Source organism: Bactrocera oleae, chromosome 4 (assembly GCF_042242935.1).
Source record: "Bactrocera oleae isolate idBacOlea1 chromosome 4, idBacOlea1, whole genome shotgun sequence".
Taxonomy (NCBI): Eukaryota; Metazoa; Arthropoda; class Insecta; order Diptera; family Tephritidae; genus Bactrocera; species Bactrocera oleae.
This window is the reverse complement of record NC_091538.1, coordinates 65,168,745-65,190,083: the sequence shown is the minus strand read 5'-3', so window position 1 is coordinate 65,190,083 and position 21,339 is coordinate 65,168,745. Positions and strand designations below refer to the sequence as shown.

General features: G+C 34.5%; 1 protein-coding gene across 1 annotated transcript in view; it reads right to left on the bottom strand.

Moving 5' to 3' along the window:
• The window catches only part of Hs3st-A (Heparan sulfate 3-O sulfotransferase-A), a 155,120-nt gene extending 136,226 nt beyond the window's left edge, over window positions 1–18,894 (bottom strand). Inside the window, exon 1 of the mRNA XM_014247350.3 lies at window positions 17,482–18,894. The gene's annotated coding sequence lies outside the window, so the exon portion shown is untranslated. The remainder of the gene's footprint in view (window positions 1–17,481) is intronic.
• Between the last annotated feature and the right edge of the window lie 2,445 nt (window positions 18,895–21,339).

Below are 21,339 nucleotides of genomic sequence, written 5' to 3'. Positions count from 1 at the left end.
GTTTGGGTGTATAACTGTGCTACCTGCAAAAGTAAATTTGTGAGAACACGAGCGTTGACACGCACGCACGTACTCATATATATATACTCATATATATATATATATATATATATATATATATATATATATATGTACAAGTATATATTGCTCTACAGTGTCATACGCCTGCGGAGACCAGCCAGCCGGCCAATAGCCGGTCATGAGAATGTGTTACAAAAATAAGAAAAACAACAAACAAACGTAGACACGAACAACTGCTGGTTCTTGTAATAAGAAACTCAAAATTACAAGGATAAACTTTGCTTTTGCCTTCGCCTTTGCTATTACTACTTTACCATTACTGAACTTGCGCTAGCAGCCTTGGCAAGGCAACGCTGAAGACCCACATACACACATAAACATTCATATCTACAAGAACAAATACAAGAAACGCAACTCAATTGCGGCTTATTTGCTTTCGAGCTCTTCTCTGCTAACTAAGCAATGAAAGTGAGAGATGAGTCAAGTGTGGGAGCAATAACAAAAACAACAAGTAAGGAAGGGCTACGTTCGGATGTAACCGAACATTTTATACTCTCGCAAAGTCAAATGGTATACTCGTTTGAGATTTCTTTGTGGATTGACTGATATTTACGGTAAAAAGTCAACTATAGGTACTGGGGTCCACATATTTAGTACTTAGGGGCTTGAACAGTTTTGGTTCGATTTAGAAAATTTTTGGTCACAAGGTGGCATACTTTAAACGTATTATTCACGCAAAGTTTTACGCCGATATAATCATTGTTGCTTGATATGCATAGTGAAAAGTGAAGGAATCAGATGGAATTGAAAATGGTGTTATATGGGAAATAGGCGTGGTTGTAATCCGATTTCGCCCATTTTCGCACTATGACATAGAAACATGAAAAGAACGTTACGCACCGAATTTGGTTGAAATCGGTTAAGCAGATCTCAAGATATGGGTTTTCACCTAAAAGTGGGCTGTGCCACGCCCACTGTCTAATTTTGAACGCGGTTCCTATAAAGTCATCTTATACCATCTCAGAGATAAAATTTAATGTCTCTGGCGTGTTTAGTGCTTGATTTATCGTGCTTTTAGTAGTTTTTAACAGTACCGTTATATGGGGAGTGGGCGGAGTTGCCACCCGATTTCAACTATTTTCACATCGTCAATAGAAATGCTAAAAACATTTGCTTCCAGTGAATTTTGTTATTATAGCATTAGCGGTTTAGGAGATATGCACATTAAACCTATTAGAGGCGGGACCACTCCCACTTTTAAAAAAAAAATTTTAACTGCAGATACCCCTCCCTAATGTGATCCTGTGTACCAAATAACAGTCTTGTATCTTATTGCGGAGCTTAGTTATGGCAAGTTATTTGTTTTTGATTAATGGCGTTTTGTGGGCGTGACAGTGGTCCGATTACGCCCATCTGCAATACCAACCGTCTCACGGTACCATGAAACATGTCTACCAAGTTTCATAAAGATATCTCAATTTTTACTCAAGTTAGAGCTTGCACGGACGGACGGACAGACGGACGGACGGACAGACGGACGGACGGACAGACAGTCACCCGGATTTCAACTCGTCTCTTCATCCTGATCATTTATATATATATAACCCTATATCTAACTCGATTAATTTTAGGTGATACAAACAACCGTTAGGTGAACAAAACTATTACACTCTGTAGCAACAGGTTGCGAGAGTATAAAAACAGGCGCTTGCAACAAAATTTACTCTGCTTGCGAAAGACCAAAAAACAAAAAAATCCAAAAAAAATTGCAAAATATATAGCAAACTATGTGTATGTGGCAACTTCGAAAGGCGGCAAGAGAAATAATAGCAAAATTGTGTGAAAACTTAAACGAAAAAATTACTAGAAAATTGAGAAGAAAATTACAAATCTGCCAATATTACAGTCATAAGGAAAAAAGACAAAGGCAAACAAACATTAATTTACAACAGCTGCTCTCCAGAATATATGTGTAAGTATTAAAATAATATATGGTAAAACTAAAGGGCAACGCAGTGCCTGTTTTAGCATCGAAAAGGTCAAAGGGCAAGTCATTGATGGGCACATTTTAGTTTATCTTGAATTCGATATGCCAAAAGTTGCAGCAGCATGGGCACTGGTGTCACTTTTGAACGCTGGGCAGGGGTAAGGTATATATGTAGGTAGTATGTGGAACAAGTGACAAGTTGCCTAGAGTTTTTCCAGAAGACGGCGTCTAAGTTTAATACGTAATTTTTTAAAATCTTTGAATAAAATAGTCCATCTTTAATACAGGGTACACTATGTGAATATAAGTTTACTTATGAAAACCTTAGTTCTATGTTTAAAGTATTTCCATTTTTCAGAAAAATTTCGAATATTGTCAAGAAGCCTTTGTTCTAGTGACGAAGAAACTTTGCTTGTTAATAATACCACAAAATGTTGAATAAGGCTAGTTTCGAACTCACGTTCCTAATAAAATCAGCTAAAGTTTGATTTAACCCTTTTACTTCCGTTCTAGTATAAGCAATGGGTTTAGAAAATATGTTTGAGATATGCATATATAATATCCAGTAAAACTATAAACTACAAAAACGTTAACTTTGATCGGGCCGAAACTATAATAACCGTCACAAATATACATGTTTCCATACTAGACTTGATTTTGATCAGTCAGCTTGTACGGCAGCTATATGTTATAGTGCTCCGATCGGGGCAATTTGTTCAGAGATTGTACCGTTGTCTTGAACAATAATCTATGCTAAATTTTGTGAAAATATCTTGCCAAATAAAAAGGTTTTCGCTATAAGAATTTGATTCTCATCGTTCGTTATATATAATTACCCGATCTAGACATAATACGTTGTTCGGAGATTGCAATGTTGGCTTGGACAATAATACTCGCTGAATTTCGTGAAAACATATTGGCAAATAAAAAAGTTTTCCATACAAAGAACTGATTTTGTGCAATCAATTTTTATGGCAGCTATATGCTATGTATAGTGGTCCGTTACTGACAGTTCTGACAAATAAATAGTTTCTTGGGGGAGAAAATTAGGTGTGTTCAAAACTTCAGATCGAAACCTCAAAAACTAAGGGACTAGACTCAGCTCTTCACACTGATCATTTATATATACGAGACAACTTTATATGGTTTTCGATGCTTCCTGCTAGGCATTACAAACTCCGTGGCAAACCTAAAATGCGCTGTTCGGGGTATAAAAATTTAGTTACCCTCAAAACGAAAATATGTCCTGGGATAACATGTCGCGATGGGTTACTTACACCGTAACCAGGATTTTTAGTCCCAAGCGAAAGTATTTATTAGAATTTATAATGATTTGTTAGCGATAAACCTGGAAGTAATTGCAATCCATTTAACTTAGTACTTGACTCTACATTTTTCCCAAAATCTTTCTTAGAGGTTCAAGGTTATCATAGAAAAAACGTATATTATATAAAGTGAGCATTACCTAATCTACCGCACTTTATGGTTTTAGAAACTTTATTGAAATAATAAACGCGCACTAATAAATATAATTATGAATATCAAGAACTATAACAAATTTATAAACAACTGGTTCAAAGAATCTCCAGCTCTTAGGCATTTAATCAACGTGCTTTATGTAGCACAGTCAATATTTTACTTTAGTTTTTGTACCAAAAAAAACTGAATAGCATATAGAAAGGAACCGTACGACAATCAAGATTAAAGTAAACTTTAAATGCCGTAAAAGCAAACTTTAAGGCGCACCATCATCCACCACTTCTCCAGTAAGGCGTCCTAAATAGTTAGCTGCGCTAAAAATGCGCCAAATTGCAAAGCAGCAAATTAGAGTAGAAAAGCCTATACAAAGCTGCACCGAGCTTACCTTGGCTTCGTTGTCTTTGCTGGCTCCCAACCCGGCTCTTGACATAATTTGCTAACCAACTTCAGGCTGGCGCTGTTCCTTTACAACACTCCAATCTTCTTTCTTTATAGCTATCTTCCTTCCTTCCAGTGCGCACTACGTGGTCGGGTAAAAATAAATATTATCGTAAATTTAAATCAGTTAAGCATAATGAGAGCCACCATTTATTATATGCACACACAGTTGCAAGTTGCAAAGAAGAGCAGCTGTGCTGGGCTGCCATGCAGTTATCTATATGTGTGCGAGTGTATGTGCGGATGTATAGACCAAGAAAAAGAAACCGGTCAACCGCGCACAAACATGGGGCAAACACTGATTAAAAAAATGCCAGTGCAATGCTCGGTTAACCAGACAAAAAGGAGGTAAGACTAAAGAATACTGATAGTAGAAGAAAACTGGAAAAATTAATGCAGAAACGTGCCACTATTTACATAGAAACTATTAAATTTAATTTTTAAATATGAGCTGTATGCAGAACATGTAAAAAAAATAATAAAAGAAGCTTGATAGACCAAAGACCAAAGAGCAACCGAGCAGCAAAGATAAAAATGACTTGGAGAAGAGACATGAAAATGTGGGCATTGGAAAAAGCAAAGAAAGCGCTTGTATTTTGCTTGACCAAATGCCACATTCCTAGTCTACAGTTTGGGTGGTTGAAAATATTGGTTTTCTTTACAGTGGTAGCAGACAGAATAGAGACAGTTTCTCTAAAAATTATAATCATTAGGAGAAAAACTTCGTATAAGCAAAGAAAGTAAATATCATAAAAAATGTATTATCGAAGATCAAATAGAGGCTAAGCTTACCCAATAGCTATCTCCAAAAACCGATTGAATGAAAAGGTACCACATAGCAGTTGATTTCAACATAGCTCATGCGAGTCGTCCATCTATCGCGCTTAATGACCACAATATCGAAGTAGTTAAGGAAACCATCTTTGAAAATCGTCGCATTGGCAACAGAGAGACACCAGAGGATCTCAGCAACACTTAACACATTTCGTTTAAGGTTTTGGCCATGAAGCATGTGAATGCTATGCTCGTATCAAAAGACCTGAATTTCTTGCAAACAACGTCGAGTAGTGGTCGTAAAAGAGATGTAGCTGAGGAACCTACCGGAACCTGATGATGAGACATGAGCTTATGAATATAACGTCGAGTCTGTGTAACAATCTAGCTAAAGACGTTTCAAAACTGAGTTGAAACCGAAAAAGACCAAAACTCACTGAAGGCACTTAAGGTCATTCGAGCCGAGGCGTATGGATCATGTAATCAAAATTCGCTGAAGACACTCCATAACAAGAGTGTAAAAAATTGGATTAAGCGTTGGTATGTTTATATGGAGCATAATTTGAGAGCGATAATAATGATTTGTATTAGCATACCGGATAACTAATTTTTTGTATATATTGGTAGACACATTTATTAAACTTTTCAGGGGCTAGAGTACCCCTAATTTTTAAAAATTTTATTGCAGTGACTGCAGTAACTGTTTTTTTTACAGAAATCTCTTTATCACATAGCACTTCATTATGAAATCTATATTAGATAATCAGTCTGTTCGTGAAAATTTGTAAAAATACGACCCAGTATTGAAGTTGGTTCTAATTTCATGCACCCAACTGTATATCCCTACACTTTGAAGAATTTTCCACATTTTTTGTTATTTTTGTAATTCCTGCGGCAATTGAAAGGTTTCACGTTTTTGCCATTGACAAGAGCAATTTGATAAGAATGTAGACAATTTGTTGGAAATTACTAGAAAAGCAATATAGACAGTTTTTCCTTTCGCTAATGACCCAAAAGTATGCAAGCAAATTTATATATGTCTGCAGATCAAATGACAGGCTATACATTACAAAATTGTGATAAAAATATAAAGAAACAGACGACATAAAACAAAAATAAAAGTAACTCAACGAAATTAAAAAGTCTAAAACTCTTCTGCATGCAAATTGACAGGCAAGATAACAATTTGGAGAAATGTCAATAAAAGTGAATTTGAGGTTATGTTCATTTGTATGGTTGAATGCGGCGAAGAGTGAATGAAAATTGTAAAAGCAAAAATGTATGTTTTCAAAGATTGTCATAATTATGTTGATAGAAGTGAAGACACCCTGTCACTTGGATAGATAAAATGAAGAAGAGTTGAATACAAAATGGCATGTATGAAAGAGTAACGAAAAGCGAGAAAGAGCAAGTAATGTCGGAATCAAATAAGCACAAAAATTACCTAAAACTAAAGCATTGAGTAGGTATAAAGATATATAATAATAATTTCGTGAATAAGTTTCATACTCTTCACAGGAACAATTCTTAAAGTAACTATATGTATAACTAAATCTGTAAGCCCAACTGGCCAACGATATGTAATCAAAGGAAAACATTTTGGTAGTTCGTCTTAGCATCGTTGTTTGAAATAGAAAACCTTCAAGTAGAACTAATCATGATTTTGTTCGGTCTGTTTGGCAGCTATAGGCAATCAGAATTCGATCTGAACAATTTTTGTGCAGATTATAGCGTTGCCTTGGACAATAATCCATACCAAATCTCGCGCAGATATTATCTCAAATAAAAAAGTTTCCCATACAAGTACTTGATTTCGATTGTCAGCAGCTTCTTAAATCTTCTTAAAGAAAAAAGGATAGGTGCCAAATTTCAGATCCATAGCTTAAAAACTGTGGGACTAGTTTGTATATATACAGACAGACGGACATGGCAAAATCAACTCAGCTCATCATGCTGATCATTTATGTTTATATTTTATAGGGTCTCTGACGATTACTTCTGGGTTCAAGGTATAAAAAAATTGTTTACATACATTCAACAAAAGACTAACAGAATCTCAAAATGCATCTATATGTTAAATTTCATGCGGATATTTCAAAAACTGACCAAGAATTTTTTATAATCCCGAAAAAAAATTCACTTAAAATATCGCTGCCTCGAAACCGGTTTTAGACTCATATTCTCTTAGGTAAATAAGTTCAGAATGATCTGTAGAACATTTCCCGCATACGCAATTTTTGCGTTTTTGGAGTACCTGTAAAACAACCCGCTCTAATGTATATGCTTTGTAGGGTCTCCGAGCTTTCCTTATGAGTGTTACAAAATTGTTACAAAAAACTAGTATATTTTGTTGAGGGTATAAAAGGGATTTATAATGAAATCGTTTTCCAAATATACCGGTTTATCTTCCAACAAGTTACTTATATTGTAGTACAATTGAATGAATGCAAAAAATTTTAATAATGTATATATATAAATAAATAAATATAAGCACAATGCCTTAACATTGAAAAACCAACACAATAAATTTCCAAATAATTTAAAAGAATGCACGTAAATTTATGAGTACTTCTTTAACCTTTTGTCCGCACCACAACAACAACAATCGCTCCCATTCACACACAACAGCATTCGATTATTTTCAAATCCTACACTCCATTCTACGAAGCAGTGCATTTATTTTTCACGCTTCGTGCATTTGGTATTTTTAATGGTGCACTTAGTCTCCATTCTCTACAAGTGCACACTTGCACTTGCCCTTTATGAGCCATTGTATTTGCATGCACTGTACTCTATACGCCTTCTCTACTTCTTCGCTTCAGTTTTGTTCGCTTTTCTGTATGCTACAATTGCAGTATAATAACGGATTGCCACATAAATCAAAAACAAAGTTGACTCGCGCACAAAAGCACAAGCAGTAAAAAATTGTGGGTATGACAGTAGTGGTAGAAGTAAGGAGAGAAGTAAAAATTTAGATATATAATTGGTAATGCATATTATTTTTGTAGGTATATTAATCAATGCAAATAATTGGACACATTTGTATCGCTCTCAAAGATTTTTGAATATTTAAAAATTTTAATATATAATATTCAAGCTCTGTGCTCCAGTACTAATCTATACTCGTGTATACAAATCTGTCTTTCTCTTGCCATATTTTAGTCGATAATCTGCTTAGCATTTAACAGATATTTTGAACAATAAACATTCAAGTAACACCGCAATAAAAAACGTATGTATACGCATACGGATATAGGTCTCTTACACAATTTTTTTTTCTCTTATGTTCTCGAAATAAATTCTTACGTATTTACATACATAACTCCTGCATGAGTGATTGCTAGTCAAAAACTTTTGGGACACAGCTTATGTATATACACAAATACATTTGAAACCAACACATGCAAAATTCAGTGGCACGTGTATGCACTTTGGCAGATTATGCTGAATGTCAAACATACATCGAGGAGAGATTTAAATGTTGCTCTTGCACTAATACACACATAGCGCTGTGGGTAAAATATGCATGTGTGATGTATATGCATGTGTGTATGTGTGTAAATAAATTTTTAAAATACCCAAGAGATTCTTAATAAGTAGGCTTATGATTTTGTAAAACAAGTTTACCGTTATATTTATATACTTTTTGATACCAATTTGTACAAATTGTACGGTGACCTCGCTCACAATTATATCAGAGCATTCTTCGAAATCGGGCACTAACTACGTCAAGATTTCCCAACTTTCAGTTCTAATATTTTATTTAATATGAAATGACTAAAACAACTATAAGAGAGCTGTTGTTAGAAAACTTAATGCGGGGTGATTCGCCAAGCAAAGGAAAAATATATTTATTAAATTTTTTTCAAAAATTATTAGAAATGTTCCATTAGCTGCCTAACAAAATTCTGAAAACCCCATAAGATATCCCGTGCATTCTCTCGCTCTCTCAACAATTGCTCTTACTTGAGAGTGGCTACCAAAAGTGTATACAACAATAAGTTGCATATCCCAATAAAGCTTGAAAATTCAATTAGTTATCACTTGAACAGGGCTTTCCGAAGAAGTAACATCCAGAAGGAAACAATAGAAACTCCTTAAAGTAGATATATAAATGTCTGTCGTCTGTCTGTCTATTTCTATATACGCGAACTATTTCCTCTGTTTAATCGAGATATCGATCTGAAATTTTGACACATAGTTTTCGGATCAAGTAGCTACTCATTTGTCGAAATTTTACAAGATACTCTCGAGAAATTTGGTACAGATTATCCTTCAAAGCAATACAACTATCTCCGAATATATTTTTTAAATTGGATCATTACAGCCATACAAACTGACCGATTCAAACTAAGCTCTCTTATGGAAAATTTTTTTATTTGGGCAGATATCTTCACGAAATTTAACACAAATCCTAGGCAACCACACACTCTTGAAAACAAATAGCTGCCGTACAAATTAACCGATCAAAATCAAGGTAAAGATCTTTTTATAGCCTTTAAAAGATTTTTCTTGTTTTTACTTAAAACATAACATAGTAAAAGCTTGAACTTATGTTTCCATAACATATCTTACTTTCTCATAAACTATTTCTAAGTGAAAATGTCTAGTCAATTCACGCCTTTTTGTAGCAGTAATTGTACATAATAATGTTAGCTTGATTTACCTTGACCTAATTCTTTCTTAATGTTTTTTCAATAAATATGAGATTTAGAACACACAGTTATATTAAATTCATTTGTTTTGCTCATTAACACTGAATCTATATTCCCTACAGGCCATATACTAATTTGAAAAACAACACAAAGCCTGTATTTACCAACAAATATACTTACAATGTTATTTTACATATTTACATACGCCATAACTGTACCATATGTAAACCTCATCCGCTAAATACTAACTAGAGTTTAACTAACCGAAACAATTTGTGGTTACCAGCTACCAGACAACTACAAAATACTAAACTTACTAAATAAAAAAATACAAAAAGCATGTTAACAGCGTAAACAGCAGCACAAAAGCACAAAAAGTAGAAAGGAATTCAATGACGGCCCTCCTGGAAGCAATTTGCTTTGTTTGTTATGCTGCCGTCATTATCAAAACAAGAAAAAAAATTGAGGTGGCGGTGTGAGCAAACACCTTTGAATAGCTAACATAAGGCCTATTTATATTAAACATACATACATACATGCCAGTGAAATTGCCAATATACGGCTAAATCAACAAGCAGTGCTGTTTGCTGTTGTCCAGCGTTAAATAAACTGAGATAGGAAAAGTTTTGAAAGGCTGCAAAGGCTGATTGATCACACTACCAAAGAAACGAGGAATAAGATAAAAGCTTTGCAATATTTGCGCACGTGTTGAATCCCTTGACTTAATACGTACAAAAGAATTATCAAAATGTGCATAGATATATGTGTGTATATTGAACCGCTTATGTATGGTATGTCCTTAGGTTATTCCAGCTTAGCAGTATTTGCTTATTCCTATGCAAATGTTGCTTTTGTAGCATATCTATACATAAGGGCATTGTGTGCGTCTGGGTTGGTTGGGTGATGTTTCAAATTCATTCGGCATTTTGTTTATGTGTTTGTTGGATTTTATAACCTTGAAAACAATTCTCTTATTGGGACTTATGCGAATTTTAAACCTATACAATTTCAATTCGTGGATACTGGTTTCGTATTGAAATTCTTTTCTTCAGTAAAAAATTACTTAATCAAAAGTGCCGAAGTTATTTATTTCCAGAAAATATAAAATTTGTGATAAATTTTAATTTTGATAAATTTAAATTATAAATTAAATATTTATAGGATTATAATTTTTCTAATTATCACGAAGTCTTTGTTAAATAACTCTCCAATCGAAAATTTTCATAAAAACTGCTCTTTATTAATAATTATATTCAGAATCTCAAAAAGCCTTTTCTTTGTCTTACTTCAACAAATATGCCGATAGATATAAAAATTATATATAATCATAGTAAATGAAAGGTGTTTTTAAAGTTATAGCACTTTTATTTCACATAAAGCATAAAAAATTAATGAAATTCTTTAACTTTATGAAATTTAGTTGTTAGTTTACTTTTGTGCCAAGCATCTCATATGGCCAATCTCAAATCGTCAATAAAGCATCGAATATTGACTGTCAACTGGCGCTAATCATTCTGGTTTATTTACATAGACTATTAATTAGACATAATCCCACAAAAAGTAGACGAATGAAAACTTCAATAAGGTCAAACCTCATCATCTAGGTGGCAAATTTGCAGACTCTCATTTTTTGTAGGGATTCTTTCGCCTCAACTTCAACACAATAAAGAGATGTTTCACATGTTCAACAGCTTGCTGCGCCACCTGCTGGAATAATTTAGCACCTAGCTTCTGATATGGGAGGCAAAAAGTCATGGATAATTTATATTGGGCTCAATATTAAATATATATCAATATTATATATATATTTATTTATATTGGGCTTAATATTGATAATAGCGTTGGCAAAATTACTATAGTTTTATGAAAGTATGGTCCAAAAATACCTACAGGCAGTAAAATTTTGAAGCCTACATCTGTATCTCTAGAATTGTTAATATTCCAAAAGGAAAAATATCCATTATTCATATACCAGTTAAGCCTCTCCGCTTATGTATGTGTGCGAAGTCTTAGAAAACTTACTGAATGTGGTTGTTTTAAGTGGTATATCTACTTGTAAGTCAGAAAAAAATGAATTTTTTGTGATTTTTTTAATGGGCATTATACTTAAAGAAAGTCATAGAGATACCGTAGCCGATCTCTATAAGGACCTCCGTAGAAGATGTCTGGTCCTGAGGAAGTTTTTTCTGAATGATTGAAATTTTTTTCAAAAATCTTGTTGCTTCGATCAATAAAATTCATAAAAACATAATCTACAATTTAATTATACAAATATTATATATCTAAATGTATTTATTTATATACTACCATCAATAAAAGAACAGCTTTTTGATTCTAAAAATAATCGGTTAACAAAAATATTTGTCTTAATAACATTGTTTTAATTTTTAAGCATATCTTACTATCTCTTTCAATACTTTTCTTACATAATTCATTCAATTATTTTTGCGATTAAAGAAGAAGGAAAGCAATTTTTTATTACACGATGAAAGCCAACGCGTAAAATCACTGTGTATTCCACTCTCCCTCAACCGATTACATAGACAAAAATCAAAAAGGAAAAAATATATATAATTTTCTTCATACACACACATACTCATATGCAAATTTACGAGTATTACACAAGCGAGACAATTGCGTAACACTTGTATGCTTAAGCTCGGCTGTGTGTCCTCCATGGCGTATACGCAATCAACAGCTACGCCGTTCTGCTTTTGTGTTACTACGCGCTTGTCAGCAATAACAGCCAGCGCCATGTAGTCATTGTCGTCGTTAACATCGTCATCATCTCAACGCTGTCGTGCTCGACGTCGTCATCGCCGTCGCCGCTACCGCTCTGTTGGTAGTATTCGTAAAGACTAATAAGAGCGGTGGCATTTGCCGCGTAAAATCAATACTTTTGTCTCTGCAGCCAACGCAAATGCACACCAGCTCGACTGCCATTGTACGTACGTGTGGATGTGTGTGTGAGTATAAATACCTTTTGCCAACTCAAGGGCACTTAGTCACTGTCCTTATGCCTGCATACACGTGCACATACTCAAGCACCAACACTCAAATGCACACATGTGACTGTTTTTCGGCTGAGCATTATACAAAAACAAGAAACTCGCTGCATTGAAAGGATGAAACCTCGCAAATATTATTGTTACTCAATCTCTGTGTTTTATTTTTGTTGCTATTGTTTTTGCTGTAATGCATGCAATGTTGCTCTGCTCACTTATTGCCACTTTCGCTGCGGTGTATGCGTGTCTACTATTGCTATATTGTATTTTGTGTGTGGGTATACCATATATGTGTGTGTGTGTGCGTGGTAAATCTATGTATTGCCTGATATTTGCGTAACGTAAAAATATCCTTGAACTGTGCATTACGCTTTCAATGCTATCCGCATAAATAATGCATATTTCATTTAGTGTAGGAGAATACTCACATATACACACACGTTTACACACTCCCACAATCACGCAGAGCCACGCTTACATATATTGCAAGATTTTATTCACTCCTCCCATGTAACTCATCCAATGGTTGCTTTAAATCTGTTATTTTTAGTCGTGCTTAAAAGTGAGTACTTAATCCAACGGTTTCGCCTAAGTTTAGTACTTTGTACAAGAAAATAAAATATATTTATTTTTTATTTCAGATCATAATATTTGATGTTAAAATGGAGTAAAAAATAAATACACAACTCAAGATTAATAATAATATTATCTCAAACCTTAAATTTTTGCTCCCGCAGCTCTGTTTTAAGCTTCTCCTTCGAGCTTGAAAAATAATATAAATAAAATTATTCCCATGGAAATAAATACCTTTTAACTCAATTGACTTGTTTTAAGAAATAAGTATACTAAAATTTTTTTTATGTAAAAAAATTTGATTTTACTATTAGATCCCCCTAAGAAAAATTATATTTTTATATAGGGTTCACTACTATCCTTAGACTCAGGCCAAATACATACATAACAAATATTGTTATTGAATGAAAAACTAGTATTTCAGATAATATTCGACAAACCTAAAATATACTACATTGTTATTAGAAATGAAATAATATCAAAATTTTGTTAAAAGCTCTTTAATCCTTATACTTTATACCATTTGTTTACGACACGAAATGTATGTCTGGCGATTTTTATCATGAAAAAAGGAAATTGAACAAGGAGTTTGCTTAAAATTTTGTGTATCCGATCAAATCACGGAATCGTTGAAAATGCTGCAGAAGTGTTTTGGGGAGTCTGCGTGATCACGAACACTAGTATGGCACAAACTAATCATTAATAGTGGTGAAGTGATCGAAAGCGTGTCTAATGCGAGTCATACATCCACCTCTGTTTATGATTATAACATCGAAAAAGTAAAAAAAAAACAAAAACAGTCTTGAAAATCGTCGTGTTGGCAACTGAGTAATGACAAAGGATCTCAGCATCTGTTATTGATTGATTGACTTAACAGGTGAATGCTAAACTCGTATCAAAAGACCTGAATTTCTTGCAAAGAACGTCGAGTAGAGGTCCCAAAAGAAATCTTAATGACTAGACCTGGGTTTATGCATGCCACAACTTACCGAAAGGGCGCTCTGAACATGAGCCGGGACCGGAAAAATCAAAATTCACTGAAGACACTAAAGACTATTCCAGTCAATGCTAGAATTGCTAATGAACCTATTTCGATGGCGACGATAAAGGTTTGTATTAAAAAAATTATATTTTTTGTTGTCAGTCCGAGTCAAATTTGATCAGCTGGTATTAATGCTAATATAGTAGTATAGTATATGCTAGATATATTTCTGAAACTCCCCATGTAATATTGGTGTTCATTTTGATATTATTCAAAGCTGCTAAAGCGCCTTCGAACGGCTAAAATCTTCTATAGAAAGATTTTTAAGGTCGAATATAGCAGTCGACTTTTTGCAATATTTGTCGAAGTGTAATAGTTATTAGGACATTTTATATTTACATGTAACATATTTCAAATTGCATCCAAATAAACATTGATTTGTAATCTTTATTTAAATACTTGAAGTTTTATACATCTTCCCATTGGTAGGTTAATTAAATAATACTACAAATCAAAGGCTATTTCCCTAATATTACTCTCTTTTCTCAAGCTAATACATAATGCAAATATTTAAAAATTCCAACATGTCTAAAAACCAATATAACATCGCATGGATTAAAATAGTTAGTTTTTCTAGATATCATAGATGAGGATATAATATACACGAATGCGAAAACATATAAAAAGCATTTCCTGCAGAATAAAGAGTAAACAAAATAACAAAACAATCGACAAAATAACCAACAAAACAGTGTAAATATAAACAACAGCTATAACCATAGAATCTACGGCAAAAAAAAAGAAAACTACAGAAAACGTTTAGTTTTTCCATCGCTTTCTATACAATCACATTTGATTTTATGGCAGAGTCAATACACTTATAACAATATAATAACAATTTAAAACCAACTGCAACAACCGCACATTTTAACAACTTAAAACGCATGTGGTCCTTACAGTAAATTCACCGTTTTACACATTTTACACATTTTACACATTTCTTTTCTCAAATATTTTCGCAAATTCTTCTTACACGCCAATTCAATAGTTCTTATTTCCTTTTACACCTAAATTCTACTACTTTGTATAAACATTTGCCTACTTCCTTTACTACTACGCCACATTGCTACCTCCTTATCCTGCACAACAATTACACACACTCATACACACCGACACAAACCAACACTTAGTAGCCCAAATCCTTATAGCTTACAATTTCAAGGCTAAAAGTGCGTACCTTATTTTGAATTTCGCTTGCACTACACTCTCACTGGCTTTCTCAGCGTGTGCATGTGTGTGTGTATGGAATCATATATAAACATAATAGCTCGCTCACTAACTCATTGACTCACTCACTCGCTCACCCACTCAGCAGCTCAAGCAGGCGAAGGCAAACAAACATATATATATAAATAAATATATGCGCTACGGTTTAAGGTTTTACGCTCTCGATTTGCTGCTTATGTGTGTATTTGTGCAGATCCGGTTGTGTAGTCTCGACCGAATTTCGCTGATGTCAAATATTTTGCAATTTTTAGCTTTTGGTAAGTGTTGACATAGTTTTGAATGACTTTGGTGGTTTTGGATTTCAGGAAATTTTCTAGTAGTAGCTTTAAGCTTTTTCTGTGCAAACTAGTTTCTACTTGTATGTCTAAGAGAGATTTTGAATATTTTTGTTTTAATTGATGAATGTAACACTGGCCAACAAACCGACTTGAAATTTTTGTGGTTGAGATATCTTAGAATTTATACTTTAAGTTATTATTTAGATAAATTTTTTTTTTATTTACTCAAAACATCTAAATTTCAATTATTTATGATATTTTACAATAGCTGCAAATAGCGGAATCAAAAAAATCGGATGACAACCACGCCTAATTTCTATATAAAAAACTTTTAAAGTCCATCTGATTCTTTTACTTTACAGTATACAAATCAAACATCAATAAAGTTATCAGAAAAAAACTTTGCACAAATAGTGTTCGCAAGGTAGTCCATCTTACGTCCCAAAATTGGTGAAATCGCACTATAACTATTGCCAAAAATTCGTGAAAGCAGGTCAACACTTCCCTTAGCCCCTATATACCTAAAATAAATATTTTTGAATTTTCGGTTAATAACAATCAATATGTAAGAAATCTTAATAAAATTCAGAAATAATCTTTTTCTTATAACAGTGTGTCCTCTTTCCTTAAATGAATGATATCAGGGCGATACTTTCCTTAGTTGGATATAAAGTCTTGCCAAAACCTGAAGGTATTTCTCGGTCTTTGTTCCTTGCAAGTTGCAAGAATATGTAACGTTTGGTTACACCTAAGCTTAGCTCTTCCTTACTTAATTTTTTTTTATTAAAACACAACAGTTTTAATGCACTTGATTTAAAAATTAAAACTATTTTCGAGAGGAAAATATTATACAAAATTTACGTCAAGATCTTTGCTCGATACTTGGCGCCGTTTCTATTTTCATTTGAGGAGCACACCTTGATATTAAAAAAAAAAATTGAGAAAAAATCCCAGAGTGTTGCCTCTGCTTGTCTGCTTTTAGTTGAAGGAGGGATCAAACTAGACCCTGACAAAGTGTGAAGTATTGGACCCTTATAAATCATGCATATCTATAATTTTTCTCTAATTTTTTCTTTGACTTTTTGAAAAAAAATAAATTTACTATTAATAAAATAATTGATATACATATTTGCTTGGGAAGAGAAAATCGAACCAAGGACAATTTTATGCATAACATTTTTCTGTAAAACTAGACTCAGTATTATAATATAATATTATAAAAGATCGGCAGAGATATGGGGAGCTAGTAAGATTAATATAAAAGTGAAAAGTTTCTTTACATAGTTTTTGGAATTGCCTGCACCAGGTATGAAATCTTACCATTCATAATTCTCTTCAACCTAGAGATTTTTCGAATAGCTATAGACTATACACAAAATAAGAGATTCAGCCTACAGCTATAGCAGAACGAGAATTTCTCTAAAGAAAAATTTGTCATACACGTCTCAGAATCCCGCGCCTTTTTAATGCAGATATTCGCATACTTTCACAAAGGCAAATATCAAATTACCATACAAAATCAACGCTCAAACGCATAGCACCTAAAACTATGCAACATAAATGCAAAATTGTGTTAACTCAAAGCAGTCAAACTTTTCACAAAAAAAACAAAAATAATAACAAACAAGGAAATTTACATTTGCAACACACAAGTGCAAATAACTTGAGGCAAAGAGAAAGCCGCAATGTAGCCGCCTAAACCACACGCCTACGCCGTTGCAACGCAAGCGTGTCCCTTTGCTGTTAACAAGTGTGACATCAAATATGCAACACAAAGTGCTGCGGGGTTCGCACTGGTGTCAGCTGTCAACTTGGCTGTGTGTAAAGCGCCTGCACACAAAAAATACAATGACACGCTCTTTTCTTACAGAAAACAAGGCTCACGAAAAAATAGTTTAAGTCAAATTTTTCGGCGCCCACAGATTGTTTTTGTTTTTGATTTTCTTGTTTACTTCCAATTTTCGTTTATTTTTTAGTTTTTTGTATTCGCTTTGTTACTCACCTTTGTCGGGACATAGACGCTGAGGCTCTTTGGTTCACTCAAGCTCACGCGCGCACACCCACACACACACATACACTCATGCATATACGAAGAGCACGCTCTTTTTGCTCTGCTTGGAAAACTTGTTTCACTTTTCGTTTTAGTTTCCTTTTGCCTAGCCTTTTATTTAATGCTTTTACCTTGCTTCTTTGCGCTTTTGTTATTATTTAGTTCGCTTTTGAATGTAAACTTCATTTGTTTGTATACTTTTGTTTTTGTGCGCCTTTTTTTTTTGTGTTCACTAGTTGGCGTCGCGCGTCCGCGTTCACACGCAAACTGACCTAGTTTGGCTTTTATTTTCGTGCAGCTTTTTAAAAATTCATCTCAATAAACGCGTTGCATACTTTTGTGCGCAACCAATGAAATTTTGTAGCGCATGCTAAGGACATATGAAGGCTGCCCGTTTATTGTTGCATTAACCACGTCTCGATTTTAAGCGAATTTCGTGGTCCAGTTTATATCAGTTTTCGAATGTTTTTTTACTGCTAGCGCCTAATGATATACTATGGTTGCACACTTTTATGGAGATTTCTGTAGTTTTCGCGAGTTTTGTTGAATTTATGTAACATATAATGCCAATATTTCACAAATATATTTACTCTGCTTGGACATTGTTTCTGTATATTTGTTTTCGTTCGAGTTTCACTAAAAGCAGCAACTTATTGCTAACTTCGTTTTTATTTCGTTTCTATTTAACAGCTTTCGCTTTCACTTTCATTCACCACTGCTACGCGTAATGTGGGCGTATATACATATACAATTGTGTTGGTCTACGTGAGAGTGTATCCGGCGGGCGCGCTTTTTCTTTAACTTGATATTTTTTCGAACTACGCTTTGGCTTCACTTACTCACTTGCGTTTCCCCTTAATTTACACGCGCGTTTGTAACGTTTTTTAACTCCTCTTTATCCTTTAGCCTAATTGATTTAATGATTTCTGCTCGTCCTTTAGAATATACTTACGAAAAAAACAAGAAAAAACAAGTACCCGAAAAGGCGAAGCTAGAGAAATTTTCGTAAGTTCCGTTCGATTGCGCGCTCACTTTTTTAACAGATTACCACAAAATACATTACATACTTTTAGGCGTTTAATCGCATCTATTTCTTAAATCGCTTATTTTGGTTTTATTTTTCATTTGAATTTCAGCGCTACAAAAGGTTTAAAAAAAATTAACATTTCAACTATTTTGTCCACGCACGAAACGAGTTTGAACCGCCACCGACCGTACGCTTCGGATATTCACACATTTCTGAACAAGGCGCCACACGGACGAGAGCGCAACAGCAGGCATTTTTCTTGCTGAGCAACAGCACTCATTTTGAGTAGAAAACAAATGCGTTGAGTGCACAACATAGCGATGAGTGTAAATGAAAATATCGTTAAGCCGGCAGCAGAGCGCATTGCTATCACTCGCAATGCTTAAGCTCAATGTGAGCGCAATTTTAGCAAGAAAAAACATTGTGAACATAGCCACAGGCGTCTTAACGTCTATGCTGGTCAAGTAGAAAGAAAAGCTAAATTAGAAAAACTGAAATATTTTCATTGAGCACTCAGCTAACTGCGTTAACTAAAGCGCCTGTGGCTCACTTCAAACCACATATCTATATATATAAATTTATAAGCATATTAATATTGTTATTGTCTTCAAAATCTGCTTGGCTTTGCCTTTGCTTTATGCGCTGCCCCGTCTGGGAATACTTTGACATTGCGCTGATATTTTTGTCAACACCTGCACACTGAGAATAACGTCCAAGTAGGCCTTTGTTGGTGCTGCAGCCGCTTGAATGAAATTGACAGTACTTGAAACTGTTATTTGATATTTAAATGAGTGTGCTTTGTTTGCCGAAAAATAATTACAACAGCAGTGCGTTATGTAGGTATGTATGTGTTAAAAAATATTAACAAACATGTTTAAGTTTTGGAAAGTTATGCTTTCTATTTGCAAGATTAACTGTGCAGGGATCCAAACATATATTTCTCCGTTATCTATAGACTAGCATATATCTGAACATTTCCTGCGCCCCAAAATAATATATACGTTACGTACACGAAAAACTAAAGAAGCGACACAACGGATGTCGGAAATTGTGAAAAATAAATAAGAAATTTACAAAGCACTGTATTCGTTTGGGGTTACCAAAATTCTTAAATAGACTCCGCCGTGTTACTTAATACCAACACTTTTATAATAGAAAAAATTATAATCTGTGATGTCAAAAATTACGCAGACCACGTATGGTCGCCTGGATGTAGCAGCAGGCGGCTGGAAAAGATACAGACATGCAGGAGGCTACATTCTGTACTATCATAGGCTATCTCTTGACGTTCACCATCGAACACCTATATAGTGAGGCTTTTTCACACTTTTATTGGACTAGAAGCACCACTCATCACAGACCGTGAGGTCGAGTTGCATAATATCCTCGCCCAACAACGTTCTTGATACTATAGCAGGTTACACTACTACTTATCCAGAATAGATCCTGACGTACCAAGCGTATGTTTTACATACAAAGAGCCCCCGCATGGCACTAACCAACTCTTACAATGCCCGCCAAACCCACTTACTTAACACCGCTTTTCCTATCGACCGCTAAGTGTTTGTGATAACAGTTGATTTTGCATTTTCCCCCAAACATAGTTTAGGTAATCGTTGTTTATTCATATCATAATGCTAAGCATTCCAAATAGGCATCATTGAACAAACAATTCTGCACTTGTGAAAGCCTCGCGGCGGCGACAGTGAATCATCTTATTCTTGAATGCCAGCAATTCCAGGAAGTACGAACACAGGATTCCCGATGCCTTCACTAAGGGAACACTCTTTACCCAATCGGGTTGTTAGGCCTCATTAACGCGTGCGAGTTGGATAAGATGATGTGAGTAAAGGGACAATTGAACAAAAAGCTCAGAATAAGTTTCCCATATGACAGTAAAAATGCCTGTTAAAATACGAAATTGTTCGGTACATGACAGTAATGGTTTATCTTAGCTCATCTTTTTATCACATACCCTATACTTAGCAGTTAACCCTGCTGAAACATACCCAAACGTGCATTTCCTGAACTGAACAACCCAAGGCTGTTTTTTTTTTCAATACACCTTCTTATATCGTTTAAAAACCAAAATTTGGTAACTAAAAAAGAGAATCGCTCAAGAGACACCACAGAAAAGAGCGCGTCCGCATTGCGCATGCACTGCGCAAAGAAAATTTTCACTCAAAAAAATTACTCAAACTCGCCTACAAATGCAAACAAATAGCAGTGTCATAAAAGAAAAGAAAAGAGCAGTAAACCAAAAGTCAAAAGGGAATAGGAAAATCACAAAATCACAGATGCAAGCACCCGAAATGCGAGAGCACTAGCACTACCAAACGTGCACATATATACATTAAATGTCAGAGAATGTCACTCAAATGTCGCATGGGAAATATAAACCGTCACGTGATACTTTGTGGCTGCCACGCTTACCTGAGACCTATGCCGATTTGCCTCTCCATCAAAGAGATGAGCATAAACATTTTGTGTAGATATGTAGGTGCACTGCTCATACATCACTCTCTGCGAAGTGAAGCTCAACTTAACTAAACTGCTTGAGTGTTGACATGAATCCGTCAAATCGCATGGCTTTTCATTCACTGTAGAGATTGCAATAATTGACATTATATTAACGCTGTCCCGGAGGTGTATGCGTTGTGCACTTATGAGATAAGATAATGGAAAACAATTAGAAAAAAAGGTGAAAAATTTATGAATTATTGAGTTGTTTTAAGTTGCCATTGACTTTAAGGCAGATTTAGTTAATATTATTAGCCTCGTTC